The sequence below is a fragment of the Adiantum capillus-veneris genome, chromosome 14 (assembly GCF_014529385.1).
Source record: "Adiantum capillus-veneris isolate H3 chromosome 14, ASM1452938v2, whole genome shotgun sequence".
NCBI classification, from domain to species: domain Eukaryota; kingdom Viridiplantae; phylum Streptophyta; class Polypodiopsida; order Polypodiales; family Pteridaceae; genus Adiantum; species Adiantum capillus-veneris.
The window spans coordinates 76,802,871-76,818,183 of NC_140944.1; the positions used below are offsets into that span (position 1 = coordinate 76,802,871).

Here is a 15,313-nt window from a genome sequence, read left to right on the forward strand (position 1 = left end):
AGGGTAGCTCTTGTACTATCTTCCACTAAACAAGAGAACTCAAACTCTTGCAACTCGATTACCCATTTCTTGACCACATTTGACATGTTAGTGCCGTTAATTAACTGTGGCAAAAAGGTGTAACTTGTTAAGAAAACAAAATGTCATGGTAGCAAGTAATGAAAAAATCATTGACAAGAAAATATTACATTGGCCATCACTAGCTCTACTTCCGAGAAATTTTCTTTCTGTTACCAACTTCACTTGGCTTGCACAATACACTGCCTTCATATAATGGTTGCCCTTCCCATTTTGCAATAGCATGGATCCAATGGCATCATCCCCTACTAATGGATTTACATAAAACACTTGCTCCCAATCAAGAGCCTGCATGGCTGACAACCCCCCTAACACCTTTCGAAACACTTCTTCACCCTTGTCATCCCATTGCAATGGATCATGCTTTGCCACTTGTTTTAATGGATAAAGGAGTTGTGAAGACAATGGAATAAACCACGCCATGTACTTCACTTTGTGTATAAAGGTTGCCAATTACTTCGTACTCGTAGGTGATGGAAGAAGAATAATAGACTTAACCTTGTCTGGATCAGCATCAATGCCATTTTCTAACACCATATGGCCCAATAGATTCACCCTTGGTTGTGCTAGATGACATTTCTTTGGATTTAGTTGTCCTCCACATTCATCATATCGAGCGAATACCATTTGCAGTTTCTCATGGTGTTGAGCCCTACTGTTGTAGACACAGAAGTCGTCCATAAAAGATTTAACACATCTACCAATGAATGGTGCCAATACCCAATTTTCTCTCTCTTGATAGAAAGATGATCCATTTATTAACCCAAATGGCAATACTGTGTAGCAATAACAACCCCATGGCGTAATGAAAGTTGTCTTTGTTCGGTCTTTAAGAGCAATCTTCAATTGAAAATAGCCTGAAAAACCATGACACACACTGTACCTCTCATAACTTGCCACTGAATCCAAGATCTGATCAATGAATGGGAGAGGATATGGGTTCTTCTTAGTGGTTGCATTTAAGGATTTAAAATCTACACAAATCCTCCACTTCCCATCCTTCTTTGGACTGACTACTATTGGGCTCACCCATTTCGTGGTCTCCCCACTGGGACTATGAACCCTGCCTTCAATAACATGTCCACCTCTTCTTGCGAGGCTTCCATCTGCTCTTGACCCATCCTTCTTAGCCTTTTTCACACTGGATTAGCACCTTCTTTCAGTTCTATATGCATCTCTTCTCCTTTGAACCCTCTAATCTCTTCATGTGAAGTAATGAACAAATTAAAAAAAAACTACCTGGCATGTGCAAATATATCTCCTTTTCCATAGTTGAGAGGTCTCTGCTAATCATTTGTATCATCAATTCTTGCTTCTTTGACAATTCTACGTTGGTTTGCATCAGCCCTTCAATCACTTCATAAGGCCCTTCACTTTCATCTTCAATTTCATTTGCTCCATCAGAGGAAATGCAACATCAACATCCTCATCACTACTGGTAGTAATATCACTGTCAATATCCTCATCACTACTGGTAGTAATATCACTGTCCTCGTCAGACACTGTGGAATAGTCTTTATTACTAGACTCATCCTCATCCTCATAAATATTTTCAAATTATTTCCTTGTGTTCATACTATATAGCTTCTTCACACCTGTCTTTCCATAGAGGCTAATCGTACCACGTCGCCAATCTTGAACAACTCCCACTACACATAACCATGGTCTACCCAGTATAATAGGATATGCTCCCAACCCCGCTGGTATCACATGAAAATTAACCACCACCTTTGCATCATACACCTCCACTTATAAGCTCTTTACAACACCCAAACATTTTATTTTTTGATGGTTTGCCAATCTCATCGAAAAACTGACACCCTAGTCACTGTAAGACCCATCTTCTCAATGCATGAGTGTGTTATGACACATATTTGGGCTTTGCCACCAACATAACCTTGTCCCCGATTTTTTCTTTTGTGCCACACGTCTACTATTGGGCAAATGTCTGGTGTCTCATCCATCACCAATACCTTCACTCAACCTCTCTTTGGTTCTTTCTCCATTGGGTTAATCATCCTCTTTCACTGTTTCTTTTGCGTAGGCACCATCTCTATAAGCTGCCCAAAAGTAACATCTGCTTTCCTACTTGTCAGATCCTCCTTCAAGTCATAGCTTAATTGCCCATCCCCTAGTGGAAAATTTGAAACACGAAACTTGCAATGAGAACTTCTTTTCCTTTTGGCCTTGATATCCTCGTCTTCATGGCTCTTTCCCTTCTTCTTGGTAGGACCTGGGGCATTTCATCCTTACTTATCTTGTGTGGCACTCTTCCCAATAGGCATCACTGATGTATCCTTTAGCTATGCTGCCTTCTCCAAGGTGACCACACTTATCAGTTTTGTCTTTCTCTTTTCCTCTTGGGTTAAGCCACTGGTTCCTTCTTCTCCCTTAATTTCAATGCCACAATCATTTGACCTAGATAGCACGTGTCTTGGCAATGGATACATGTCTCCCCCCATCCTTGGTGGCTTATCACATTGTGGGCTGATGTGGCCCAACTCTCCACAATTATAACATGTGGGCGTCTACCTCCAAACTCTACCGTTGCTTTGTCCAACACCATTCCTTGCCTTTCTTCCCCTCCTAACTGATTTGCAAACCTCCCTCGACCTCGATTATTTCTCACATTACCTTGCATGTTTAGGCTAATATTCTTCATTAACTCTACCACTTGCTCATGTGTTGACTTAGCTTGCCTTAGCCCATCATCTTGCACTGCTGTAGTGACCACTATTGCCATACCCTGAGGAGTAACAGAAACCATTGGTTCATGATGAACCCCTAGCTTGCAACCTTGCAAAGAATCCATAGGCTAAAATTCTAACGTCCTGAGCAAAGACTCTACTCGTAGCTGACTCATTCTTCTCAACTTCCACTCTTTGTTCCTTGCTAAATCTAGTGCATATTCATATGTCCTAGCCTTCTTTAGCTCCACTATTCAACGTATATTCTCCCATAGGCCAACCAAGAACATGTCCTTCTTCATCATGTCAGGTGGGGGTACCTGTGGTGCTAAGGCCATGCACATCCGTTCCCACGCCATTGAAAACTTACGTATGTATGCATCTAGTGGGTCACCTTCCCTTTGCACCAAACTCTGTACTTCTTGCCACACTTTGTCAAGATCTTTTGTCTTCACAAACTCCACTTCCAATCCATGCCTTAGATTGTCCCAACTTAATCTCACAGGTGGATCATCCACACACAACTCCTCTTCAAATGCTTTGGACCAAACTCATGCATCACTCTTCAAAAAAATATGGAGAAAACGTAACATCTGTGTCGGATCATGAATCTGATTGCTAATGCAAGAAACCTCTATCTTTTCCAAAAAGTCTTCTACATCTTCATCACTTTTCCATGAAATTCCAGATAAGAGAAAGCCATGGCTACCTAAGTTTCGATGCTTTGAGAACCCCTTCCAACACACGTGAAAGAATCAAAACTTCTAACTAACTCAATCCCCAAAAACTTCAATGGAGCTCATCTTTAGATAAGGATAAACACATGCACATCAAATGAGTTTTCATAATTATTCATTGGAATTACAACAGGCAAAGGGGATTCCAGTATCTCTCTTAATCTTCTTGGCCCCAACAGAAATAATATGCTCTATTGGAAAAAAATCTTCCTGGACCCATGAACATTTATCTGGATTCTTTGTGTTATATGAAAAAGAGTGAATTGAGGTCCGTTTTGATCATCCATTAAAGCCAACTATGCAGCTCTCAAGAAGGCACACCTGAATTATCCTCTAATTTTGCCAAAATTTTAGCAACATAACAGCATAAATGGATCAAAAGACCAAAAAATCAGCCATCACAAGCTGGAAATATTTTGGCAGAATCTCCCTAGAAGTAGAGTAGTAAGAACCCAAAATATAGACTCTATATGTATGCAAAACCTGCCAACAATAGAACCCGAGCATCAAGTAGGAATCACTAGTACATAGCCTATGGTGAGGTTATGAAAAGGGTTCTCTAGCCACCTGTATTATTGAAAGGATCTCACATTTGAGAATCCCCCAGCTCAATAAAACCTCACGCTATCGACCCTCTCACGAAAGCTTATGCAAATCTTGTATAGTCAAGTCTCATAAAGGACTATGTTCCAGACCAAGTCTCGCTAATGATTGGGACTGCCAAGTAAAAACAAGTATGGCTCTAGAAAGGCTTACAATGGTAGTATCCACAAGTAACATACAATACCAGACAATGCACTCAAAAAGGCACCAAATGATGCATACCCACGGCAACTGCAAGTGACTTTCACTGGCCAGTGTATCACTCTACTCTAGCTACCTACACCAGTGTGAATCACCTGTACCTATACCTATATCTATACCCTATAACCTTCAATCTATAACCTGTAATCCCGAAGCTGAAGGTACTCGAAGAAGATCCTTCGTGGGGGTGCCAAAAGAATGTGAGCGGGATGGAAACACACAAAACACATATGTAATCACCCGATACACACTCTTGAGGTGTTACACACACACACACACACACACACACACACACACACACACACACACACACACACACACTATGGGGAACGACTAGGCTTACACAACCCACTTGGCTAAGACAGGGAACGCACCAATGGAGTGAGAGGAGATAGACTATCCATTTTCCCACTCAACACAGAGACACACACAAAAAAAAAAACTGAGCTCAAAAGAGGAAGATTTCTGATGTTTAGATACAATTGAGCTTGTGCCAACACCAATGGGGCAAATAGCTCACACAATATGGATCAAATATGCTAGATACAATCACAAATTTGAACAGAGGCTTCGCTCATAGGAGAAACTAACATAGCAAAAACAACAAGAAAAAGTGAGGAATTTGGCAAAATGGACAGCACCATTGCGTTTGAAGTGGTCAAAAACCCTAGTCTACAATATCAAAGTGCTCCAATTCGCGGATATCAAACAACAAGAAAAAGTGAGGAATTTGGCAAAATGGACAGCACCATTGCGTTTGAAGTGGTCAAAAACCCTAGTCTACAATATCAAAGTGCTCAAATTCGACCTCGCGGATGAGCAGTTTATGGCCAAAACAGGCTTCAAAAATAGCAAAAATTGAGTTGCGGATGTTCCTCCTCTTTTCTCCACACTTTGCTAGTTTTTTTCTTAGGTTTTTTAGTGTCCACACTTCATTTTATCCCTTGGGCATCTTTGGCCTTTTGATTGACCTCAAACGGACCCCGAACAGGCCAGACAATGGCCACATAGCGCGTTTTTGTTACCCTTCTACATCCATCCACAAACCTGGCACTCAACTTTTTTCAATAATGCATTCCGCAATCACGTGAAGTGGCCCCTAAATATAGTTCTCATGATGACCTTTTCCATAATTCATCACAAGAAAACACCCACGTTGTGTCCGTACTTATCCACGTGCAGGTCTTAACCCCATTCAACCTCTTGATGCGAATGGATGTCATTTGACGCACCTGCTTACCTCATGGCATGCACCCACTGATAGCTTCCTTGAGAATTTTTACGTGCTATCAACTCCTCATTATTATAAAAAAAACACACAGGTACTGGTGACAATGAAATTTGATGTACTATGTACACGCTGTCCTACCTGTACACATGTGGGCCCCACATAACCACCAGGCTCTGGAAAATGGGCAATTCTTTATTCAATGCACCATGCATGTGTATGTACATATGCGCAATCACTTCTCCCAAAAAAATCCTAACAATGTCTATGTACAATAAAAAGATGAAGATTGCCACAATATTAAGGTAATTATTCTTGGGTCGGGTGGCTCATTGTGGCAAACACAAAGAGCTAAAAAACGGCTATCAATAGAACTTCTATAGCAAGAGCTCACAAAATCAAGAAAGAGCTAGCTACCCAAAGGGCCGAACATGATGTGGCTTTACAAAAAAAATATCTCCCCATAAGCTCCATGAAATCCCAACCGACCATAGTAGGAGCTCTTTAGACAATCGAGCAGTAACAAAGGACCATGGATTTTCCTCTTGTAGAAGCAAGATTCCATGAATTTATAGATACAAATGATAGAGAAGAACAAAAAGATGCTTGAGAGGTAATTTAACGGTGGATCGGAGAAGTGCCTGATCCATCTCACAAAGAATATATGTAGTACGAACTTAAAGTAATGGACTCAACCACACTTCTGATGATCACATTTGATGAAGTAGTCAAGAACCATGGGCATGATATGATTTTGTTTCCATTTGAGACAAGAGGCCCTCTTATGGAGGAAAAAGAAAATCATGCCTAGTCTTGGGCCCAACACAAAGGGGATTACAAGGATGTCGCTACAACACAAATTCAAACAATCCTTGACAACCAATCTCTTTGGAGAAATAAATGGTTCAAAAAGTGACCAAAAGATGAGACATATTAAAAAAACGGGCCTCAACATTGTAGGATCCATCTGAATAACTGCCCAATCAATAGAAAGAGATCATGGGATAGATTCGTTAATAGTAGGCAAGGAAAAAGACCAACAATATTGAACTACCCAACTCTCACAAATCGAGTAGGAAATGTCTGATGAATAGAGAAGTATATGGTCCATAATCTAAGGGGCATAATAAATGAGATGAAAGATGTTCCAGACTTGGCTTGCCAAATGGTAGTGAAATTTTCAAAAATGATCGTCACATGTGTCACAATATTTGAAGACATAGAGGCAATGGAACATCCTTGGCAAGTATTCTTGGAAGGAAGCTGAGAGCTATATTGGAGTTTAGAAATAGAGATTCCTAATCAAAATATCATCATGGGGTTGTACGCCCGTGTCATTTTCTACCCTCACGCTACATGCAAACATTTGAAGAGGTGTTTATGACTAGGTTCTTTGAGGTAGATTCATCCATCTTCAAGCCCATGAGAAAGAATCTACTAGTTCATCACATTGCATACCAAAGCACTTTGAGCAACAACCCATTCAGGGAGCTCGTATAAAAAGTAGAGATCAAATCACCGGTGGATAAGTTCATACAACTCACACGGACTCTGGAAAAGTGACAACTAGACCACTAAAGAAGATATGTCCTACGATCCAGCAAATGTCCAAGAAAAATGAAGCAATCTTAAACAAACAAAACCAATTTTCACAAGGGGGGACTGTTAGCAGTCAAGCTAGAAGAGAACCCTTTAGGTCGACCCCTTCTTCCTTGAACCTAAAATTTTAATGTACTCCCATTCATTTTCCGAAATCCTTGTAGTTATTTTGATCATCTCTGATTAAAGATGGACAAGCTCTGAGAAGCTAAGTTATAGAGCCTATAATGAGCTTGAGTCCTGTATGGTCGACCACAGGTGTCAAGGGGGTCACTATTTGTAAAACTACCATATCACGTGCGTTCAAGAGATGTTTGTAAAATCCCCTATCTGTGAATTCTTTAAGGAATATAATGTACCCTTTCCTTTCAAAATCTTTAAGTTTGTAGAAAAAGTAGCCTTTTGTAATATATTTTTGTAAGTTTCAAGAACATTACATACCCTTCTGTTCATTAGGAAGAGAATGGGGTGTAGAATGGCCTCTTTATTTTCCATGAGCTTATGGAGGTTATTAACATTTTGACGAATAGGTGTACACCATGTGTGCAAGAATGGTGGGTGTGTAAGAGTGGTCAAAGGATTCAGTTTTCCCTCCAAAAAGAATGGTGTACACCATGTGTAAGAATGGTGGGTGTGTAAGAGATGTGTAAGAGTGGTCAAAGGATTCACTTTTCCCCCCAAAAAGGAGGTGGACATTTTTACAATTTTCGGCCTTCCATAACTCCCACATATGATCTCCAATTTCAGCGGAGACCATAGATCTGCAGTCTATGCATCAAGCTCTTTCCATAGATATGCTAGATGATATGGTTTTACCCATTAGATTTTAATTCAATTTTGGGGGCAAACTTTGAATTCAAATAAAGTAGCCATTTTGCTTGTTTGATTTCAAAAGCTTTCCTTTTATTACTTTCTTAATACTAAAGGTTTGACTTGCTTAAACTGCCAAATAAAGAGGCCCTCTTAGACCCCATTCTCTTCTTAATGGAACTCATGTGATAGGTTACATTTTTCTTAAGTGACCTCCCCAAGCCACAGGCCAAGAGAGCCCTAGGTATAAAGCATAATTTGTGAAGTGGGAAAAGAGCTGGGACTATTATCATCATCATGTTTTGAATTTTTGGAGCTAACAACTAAGAGTGACTTCTTTCCTACAACTTGTAATCCTTGTATCTTGAACTTTGGTAATGACATTTCAATTTTGAAACTTGCAATGTGCTCCTTGTTCAATGATTTTTCATTCAAGTATGCTTTTTGTAGATTCTGTTGTGATTTTTTACTACAAGTTAGTAGGATAAATTTGTTGATTTGAGTGTGTTAATGAGCGTTTTATGACATTCTGATTATAGGAGAGTGTTCCTAGACTCTAGGGCAACTACTCCGATGGGTTCTGTTGCACTTTTTGAGACCTAAATTATGATGGATCATGATTTTGATACCTCCTTGAAATGCAACCAAACTTAGTAGGATAGTGTCCCTAAGTTCCCTTGAATTCCTCCTAAATCTTTGTAGCAGTTGGACTCCATCAAGTGCTAAAATAGGTTGGTGATTGAGCGCGGTGACATAGAACATAGGCTCATTGCCTCAATACTAAGAGCGAGAGATTTCATGTGATAGTGATAGAGTTATTTTTTCGGTTCACTTCTTTTGATATTGACAACCTCAAAGAGTCTCTTTGTCATGTTCGAGTCACTTCCCCAAGTATTGACATTATGTTAGTGCCAAAAAGCTATTCTATAGAGTTCTATCGCGGGGACTCGCTAGCAATTGGCATCCATCCAATGAAGAGTGTCTTGGAGAAGCTTCCTTCTCCTAGAATTCTTCTATAATGCTTTGAAAAGAGAATGTACTCAAGTTGGTAAAGGATAAAAATGTCTTGAGTGTTTTTAACAAATGCCCATCTTTTTTGCCAACACGTTCTTGGGGGATATGTGCTCAAAATGTGAGCCAAGAAGGCACCAGGCCTCTGGCTGTGAGAGGTGTGAGAGAGAACAAGAAAACCAAATGCATATGGATTTGAAAATCATCGGAATCTTTAATTAATCAATTCAAGCTCTGAGTACATTTTAATCGGTAGCCAACACGGGCTGTTAGTAGCATCATCACTTGGATCATCTAATAACTATGAGTTTAAGCTCCCATTTTATAGATTAATCGGTGTGGATAAATTTGTGGTCTTGCCAGGAAAGCACTGGGCTTTTGGTTGTGAAAGTTTATGAGAAGGAGTTAAACCATAGATGCCATGAAGTCTTGGGTTTGGAAGGAAGTACAATCAAAGAACCCCTACTCTTTCTCTCTTGCACTCACACACACAAAGAAAGAACACAAAAAAAAATATCAAAACAACACAAAGATAAAAACATCAAGGCTATGGTCATATCGTATCATGGGTAATATGAAAGGGTTAATAGATGAGTTAGAGGCGTTCAATCTTTGCCGACCAGACAAGCTATGAATTGTAATTTTGTGCTTACCATAATATATATGTTTTGTCTAGTGATTGGGATTAAATGTGTGTACAAAAAATCTTAGTTCATAGCAAGATAATTACACTTACATCAAAAGAAAAGTTATAGCCTATAAGGGGTAGTATGATGGGATCCGGTGAAAGAAGTATTTCATTGAGTCTTTCTGGGCCAAAGAGAAACACTCTACGCTGTTGAAAGTGTATTTCACGGCTAATCCATACATTAATTCTAACAGATCGCACAGAGTGGGAGCGATAGAAACTCACATCATTTGGATTATTAATCTAGGATAGTATGTGAGAAATATAGATATGAGAGAAGTGAAGAGATGAGAAGTTTCCCCCCCAATCCCTATTCTTCCCCCGTAGGCAATAAGGATACTGAGGGGAAAGATGTACCTGTAGCAAGGAGAACCTAGAATTTGTAGAGAGAATGGATTTTCAGAGTGAGAGAGATAGGTTTAGTTAGAGAGGGAGATGATATTAGAGATATATGTTTGATTAGAGATGAAAAGAAAAACAACAAGAAATCAACAAAATATCAAAGTAGAACACATTTTACTTGACAAACCCTTCGGGAGTTATTCACCAATTTTTATGGAGAGAGAACAAGAGGGAAGACTTCAAGCCTTGATCTATGCACCAAGTTCAAGTCCTTATTTGATTAAATCTTATATTCCAAGGATAGCTTACAAGATTGGCAAGTCTTCCTTGAGTTCTATCAAACATCGAGCGAATTTATCCGAGCAAAGTTACCAAGTGAGTTTCTCACATATATATATACTTCTTTTCTAAAAAGAGATATCTCACACACACACACACACACACACACACACACACACACACACAGAGAGATATTTCTCTAAACCCAATCAATAAGTGTCAGCACCATTACTCCCCAATCATGATTATACAAATCTAGTCGTCCTTATACATGTCACCATTGCTAGAAAAAAATATGTTTTTTTGGAAACTTAAATAAAGATCAATTGAACAACTTAGTTCACAAAGATGGAAGATGCGACTCCTTTCCATTTTGGATCATTGTTTGAAAAAATCTAGCAGATGTGTAGAAGGCCATAATTTGTTTGCGGCAAATTTCAATCTCTTTTGAGCTTGTGTCTGCTCAAGTCAAGGTGGTAAGGAAATCTTGCTAGTCAGATGAGGGAAAGGGTTACATCGTATTGAAATCCCATTTTTTGCAGATGATAGAGACTTGCCAAAACCAAGAGCTACCATGTATGTCCACTAGGAAGAGCGCTAATAAGTGAGAGAATATGCTTAGATCTCTCTCTCTCTCTCTCTCTCTCTCTCTCTCTCTCTCTCTCTCTCTCTCTCTCTCTCTCTCTCTCTCTCTCTCTCCACGTTGAGCATACACTCATTAGAAGTATAACAAGCTGACGTTTGTCCAAAAATGATTTGCAAGAAAAACCCAGTAGTAGTACCACAAAGTGAAACTTACTTTAGCAACGCTACATTCTAGAGAGGCACCTACCTAAGATTAATTAATCTATCTCTCTAGAATCTCAACATCCCCATCGTCAATATCTGTTTGCCAATCCTTGGGATCCTTCCCATCCACAAAGCAACCCACAAAAATGCAGTGCCGAGAATTTCTTTTACTGTGCCAGCGAGCTCCTTTGCCATCGAACAGGGATGCATCACATGGGCAATCTCATCACATCATCGAGAGAAATGTTTCCATTGTTCTTGATGTTCTTAAATGTATAAGGAGAAGGAAGAGGAATCTACAGGTCGAAAACCAGCTAAGAGCTCATGTGGCACACTAGCATGGAGCAAAACCCTGTCGCCAATGCTAGGACTGAGGGGCAAATAGAAGAAGAAGAAAAATGCAATCGAGTGCTGTAGCAGCTTGCATGGTCAGATTAATAAGAGGAATTATGAAATTGCAATTATGAGAGTAGCCACTGGCCACCAACCATGAGGAGCACCTGTAGTATAACAATGTCATAAATAAAAATGATGGCATCTTTGTTGTTTCTGTCAGTCGCCTTCATCATTGTGGTATTAATTATGCATTAAATGGATAGGAATCTGATTGTCAGAGATCGCCCTCTTCGAGATTAGGAAGGGAGATAATTATTGCACGAAACTCAGTGCGGATTAACAAGGCTCTTAGCACTAATCATGAGCAGCTCCAGTTGTCTTCAGAGGCTGTGTTCACACCAAAGCATAGGCGCCCACCACAGCAGTACTCATTCTTGAGCAATAATTATAACACGTTTAGCTATTATTTAAGTCCCGCAAGGAGCAGCAACTGCAGCAATGCATTCATCTTCTTCCTATCACGCTCGGGCTTCTGGAGGGCTTTGATCACAAGGATAGTGACACTAATTTCTCCCTTACTTCTAGTCCTGCTCCAATTCAACGTCACCATTGAGGGAGCCACCCGTTGTTGTGTTGTGACACGTACATAGTGGGAACGCATCCTACAAGAGTTATCTTGTAATTTTTTAGATACATAATTATCTTTCCTATAATGTACATGTGCATATTTAAGTATAATAATAAGCTTTCTATCTCATCCTATTATTTATCTCAAGGGTAACCTATTCTTACTTTACCATCAGAAAATACTATGGAAAAAGCGTCAATAGCTCCGCCTCTTTAACTTGCGCAAAAAGCATGGATTCTTTATTTCTACTATCTCATTATCATCTCACACCCTAGCTAGATCCTATATCTAGGGTAAACTCCAATATATATATATTCTATGTATTTTTCTTATATTTATTTTTAAATAGCTACTAGAAGGGAATCTAATCCTAGTGGGACACTAGGTGGCATGATTTCAAAGATACACTTATTTTAATGCATTATTGCAAACATGATTACAAAACTTTGTCAAGGAGCAATTTCATGCTTTCATATGGCATAAGGTGTCCTTTGGAATTAAATGAAAGTCTAGGCTAAGGGGACCCCGGGAAGACTTTTGCTGCGAGAAATGGACCCTATTTTGATGAATTTTTTACACAAGGTTCCAATATGAATTGGAAAATGATTTTAAAATGAAAATAGTATTTAATGAGCTGAAGTTTCTGCCCATATTCTTAGTTTTTTATTTGGAGCCACGGTTGAGGAGATATGATCAAAATGCTGGACCCCAGTCTGCCCACATCATGCAGGGATAGCTCATTCCCAACTTTTCCAATTCCTATTCACACTGGCTCCTCTCTTCTTGTGTAAACCTCTTCACCTATAAAAGGGGACCTCTTCTTCCTTGAAAAGAAAGGGAAGTATTCAAGCCATTGATGAGAGGAATTCTTGAGAGAGTGAGTAGTAATGCCTAATTGTACTTGGCCCCATTAACATAAGCCCAAGGCTACACTTTCTCCTAGAGGAAGACTAGCCATTCTTGTACGCTATCCTTGGAAGATCAACTCTAATCAAAGAAGGTGTTGTACTTGGCATATCAATAAAAGTGGAGTGCTCCCCTCTTCTTCTCTCTCCATCAATAATGGTGCCGAAGGGTTTGTCAAGTAAGATGTGTTCTACATTGATGTTTTCTTGATTTCTTGTTGTTTTCTTTTTCATCTCTAATCCGACATATATATATATATATATATATATATATATGTATGTATGTATCTAATCTCATCTCCTTAACCAAACCTATCTCTCTCATTCTTAGTAATTCATCCTCTCTGCAATTTCTAGGTTCTCTTTTCTACAGGTACATCTCTCCCCGCAGTATCCTTATTGCCAAGAATAGGGCTTGGGAGGGAAACTTCTCATCTCTTTACTTCTCTCATATCTACATTTCTCACATACTATCCTAGATGAATAACCCACATGATGATCATTTCTATCGCTTTCACTCTGTACGATCTATTAGAATTAACGTATGGATTAGCCAAAAAATACACTTTCAACAACGTATAGTGTTTCTCTTTGGCCCAGAAAGACTTAATGAAATACTTCTATCACCGGATCCCATCATACTACCTTTCATAGACTATAACTTTTCTTTTGATGTAAGCGTAGTTATCTTGCTATGAACCAAGAGGATTTGTACACACAATTAATCCCAATCACTAGACAAAATATATATATTATGGTAAGCACAAAACTACAATTCCAAAGAACAATTCGTAGCCTATTTGGTCAGCCAAGATTGAATGCCATTAACTCATCTATTAACCCTTTCATATTACCCATGATACGATATGACCATAGCCTTCATGTTTTCATTTTCGTATTGTTTTGACATTCTCTTTTGTGTTCTTTCTTTGTGTGTGTGAGTGCAAGAGAGAAAGAGTGAGTCTTCTTTGATTGCACTTCTTTCCAAACCCTAGAGTTCATGGCATCTATGGTTTAACTCCTTCATATAGTTTTTGTTGAGTTCTCTCACAAACTCTCACAGCCATAAGCCTGGTGCTTTCCTGGAAAGACCGCAAATTTCTCGACACCGTAAACTCCACTAGAGGGTAGACACAAAGCTGAGTGATGCATGTGTTGCAGTGCTGATAAAGAAAGGGCAGCAAGAATATGAGGAGGTTGGTTTTGTTCATTTAACAGGAGGGGAAGTTGGAGTTTCCTCTTCATTGGCGCCCAAGATCGGGCCTCTGGGTCTATCGCCCAAGAAGGTAGGACAGGACATCGCCAAGGAGACTACCAAGGACTAGAAGGGCCTCCAGGCTATCATCAAGCTCACTGTCCAAACAGAATCAGCGTACCAATGTTCCTGCTGTTAGGAAGTGAAGAGGTGTCTAATTAGTGCGTAAGCCCAGAGAGGAAGAATTCTCATGAATTTTGACTTCAATGATAGAACTCTTAGAAGACACATGCTACGAGCATTGCCATTGTGGTTGAAGCCATCAATAAGATGGGCGATGAGGGACTTTTGAGTCTTTTGGACGGGCTTGTATCTGATGTTTTTGAAATGTCTTCTAAAGTTTTTTCCAAAAGAGAGAGAGAGAGAGAGAGAGAGAGAGAGAGAGAGAGAGAGAGAGAGAGAGAGAGAGAGAGAGACTGACTTGCTTGTGAGATTGAAAGTGAGTGGCAGAGAGGACTATGAGTGAACAACAGACACGACACTAAAAATTCACTAAACTCGGCCACTGAGAGTGAGTGACCAGTGCTCGAAAAAACCTTTTTTCCAGAAACTTGTCAAACCTACATGTTAGAAACAATAGAGGTAAACTGACTAAATCTGAAGGTTTTTATACCAATTCACACTAAAGTTTTTCAAATTTTGCAGGTTTTCTCACCTTCAACTATAAAATTTAGAGGTAAATCTCAAGATTTGTAGGTGGGGTTACACTAAACCTAGGTTTTTTCAAGCACTGTGAGTGACTTATAGAGGCGACGCTGAGTCTGAGAGGAGAGAGAGAGATAGAGAGAGTATAATTGGCTAGATTGGTTGAGAGCATGCACATCCCTTCCATGTAGAGCTCGCTGCTCAATGGCGGAGTGAGGCCCACTTTTGTGGAACTCTACAAGAAGGTGGAGGTAGGGATTGCTGAACAAGGGCATCGGCGCATCAAACTCATTTTTGATGTGCGAGCAAAAAGACTAGTGTTTGAGAAAAGATTCCTCAGCTGTGATCCTACAACTGTGGAAGACAAACCTCATTCTCTCTCTATGTCTCTCTCTCTCTCTCTCTCTCCCTCTCTCTCTCACACACACACACACACACACACACACCCAAACTCTTCATCTTGGTTATCCTCAAAAGATGGGTCCGAGGTGA

The 15,313-nt window shown here is 39.7% G+C and overlaps 1 pseudogene; it reads left to right on the forward strand.

Annotated features, from left to right (window-relative positions):
- The first annotated feature begins 11,413 nt into the window (after nucleotides 1-11,413).
- On the forward strand, nucleotides 11,414-12,038 carry LOC147442634 (uncharacterized; annotated as a pseudogene).
- The last annotated feature ends 3,275 nt before the right edge of the window (nucleotides 12,039-15,313 follow it).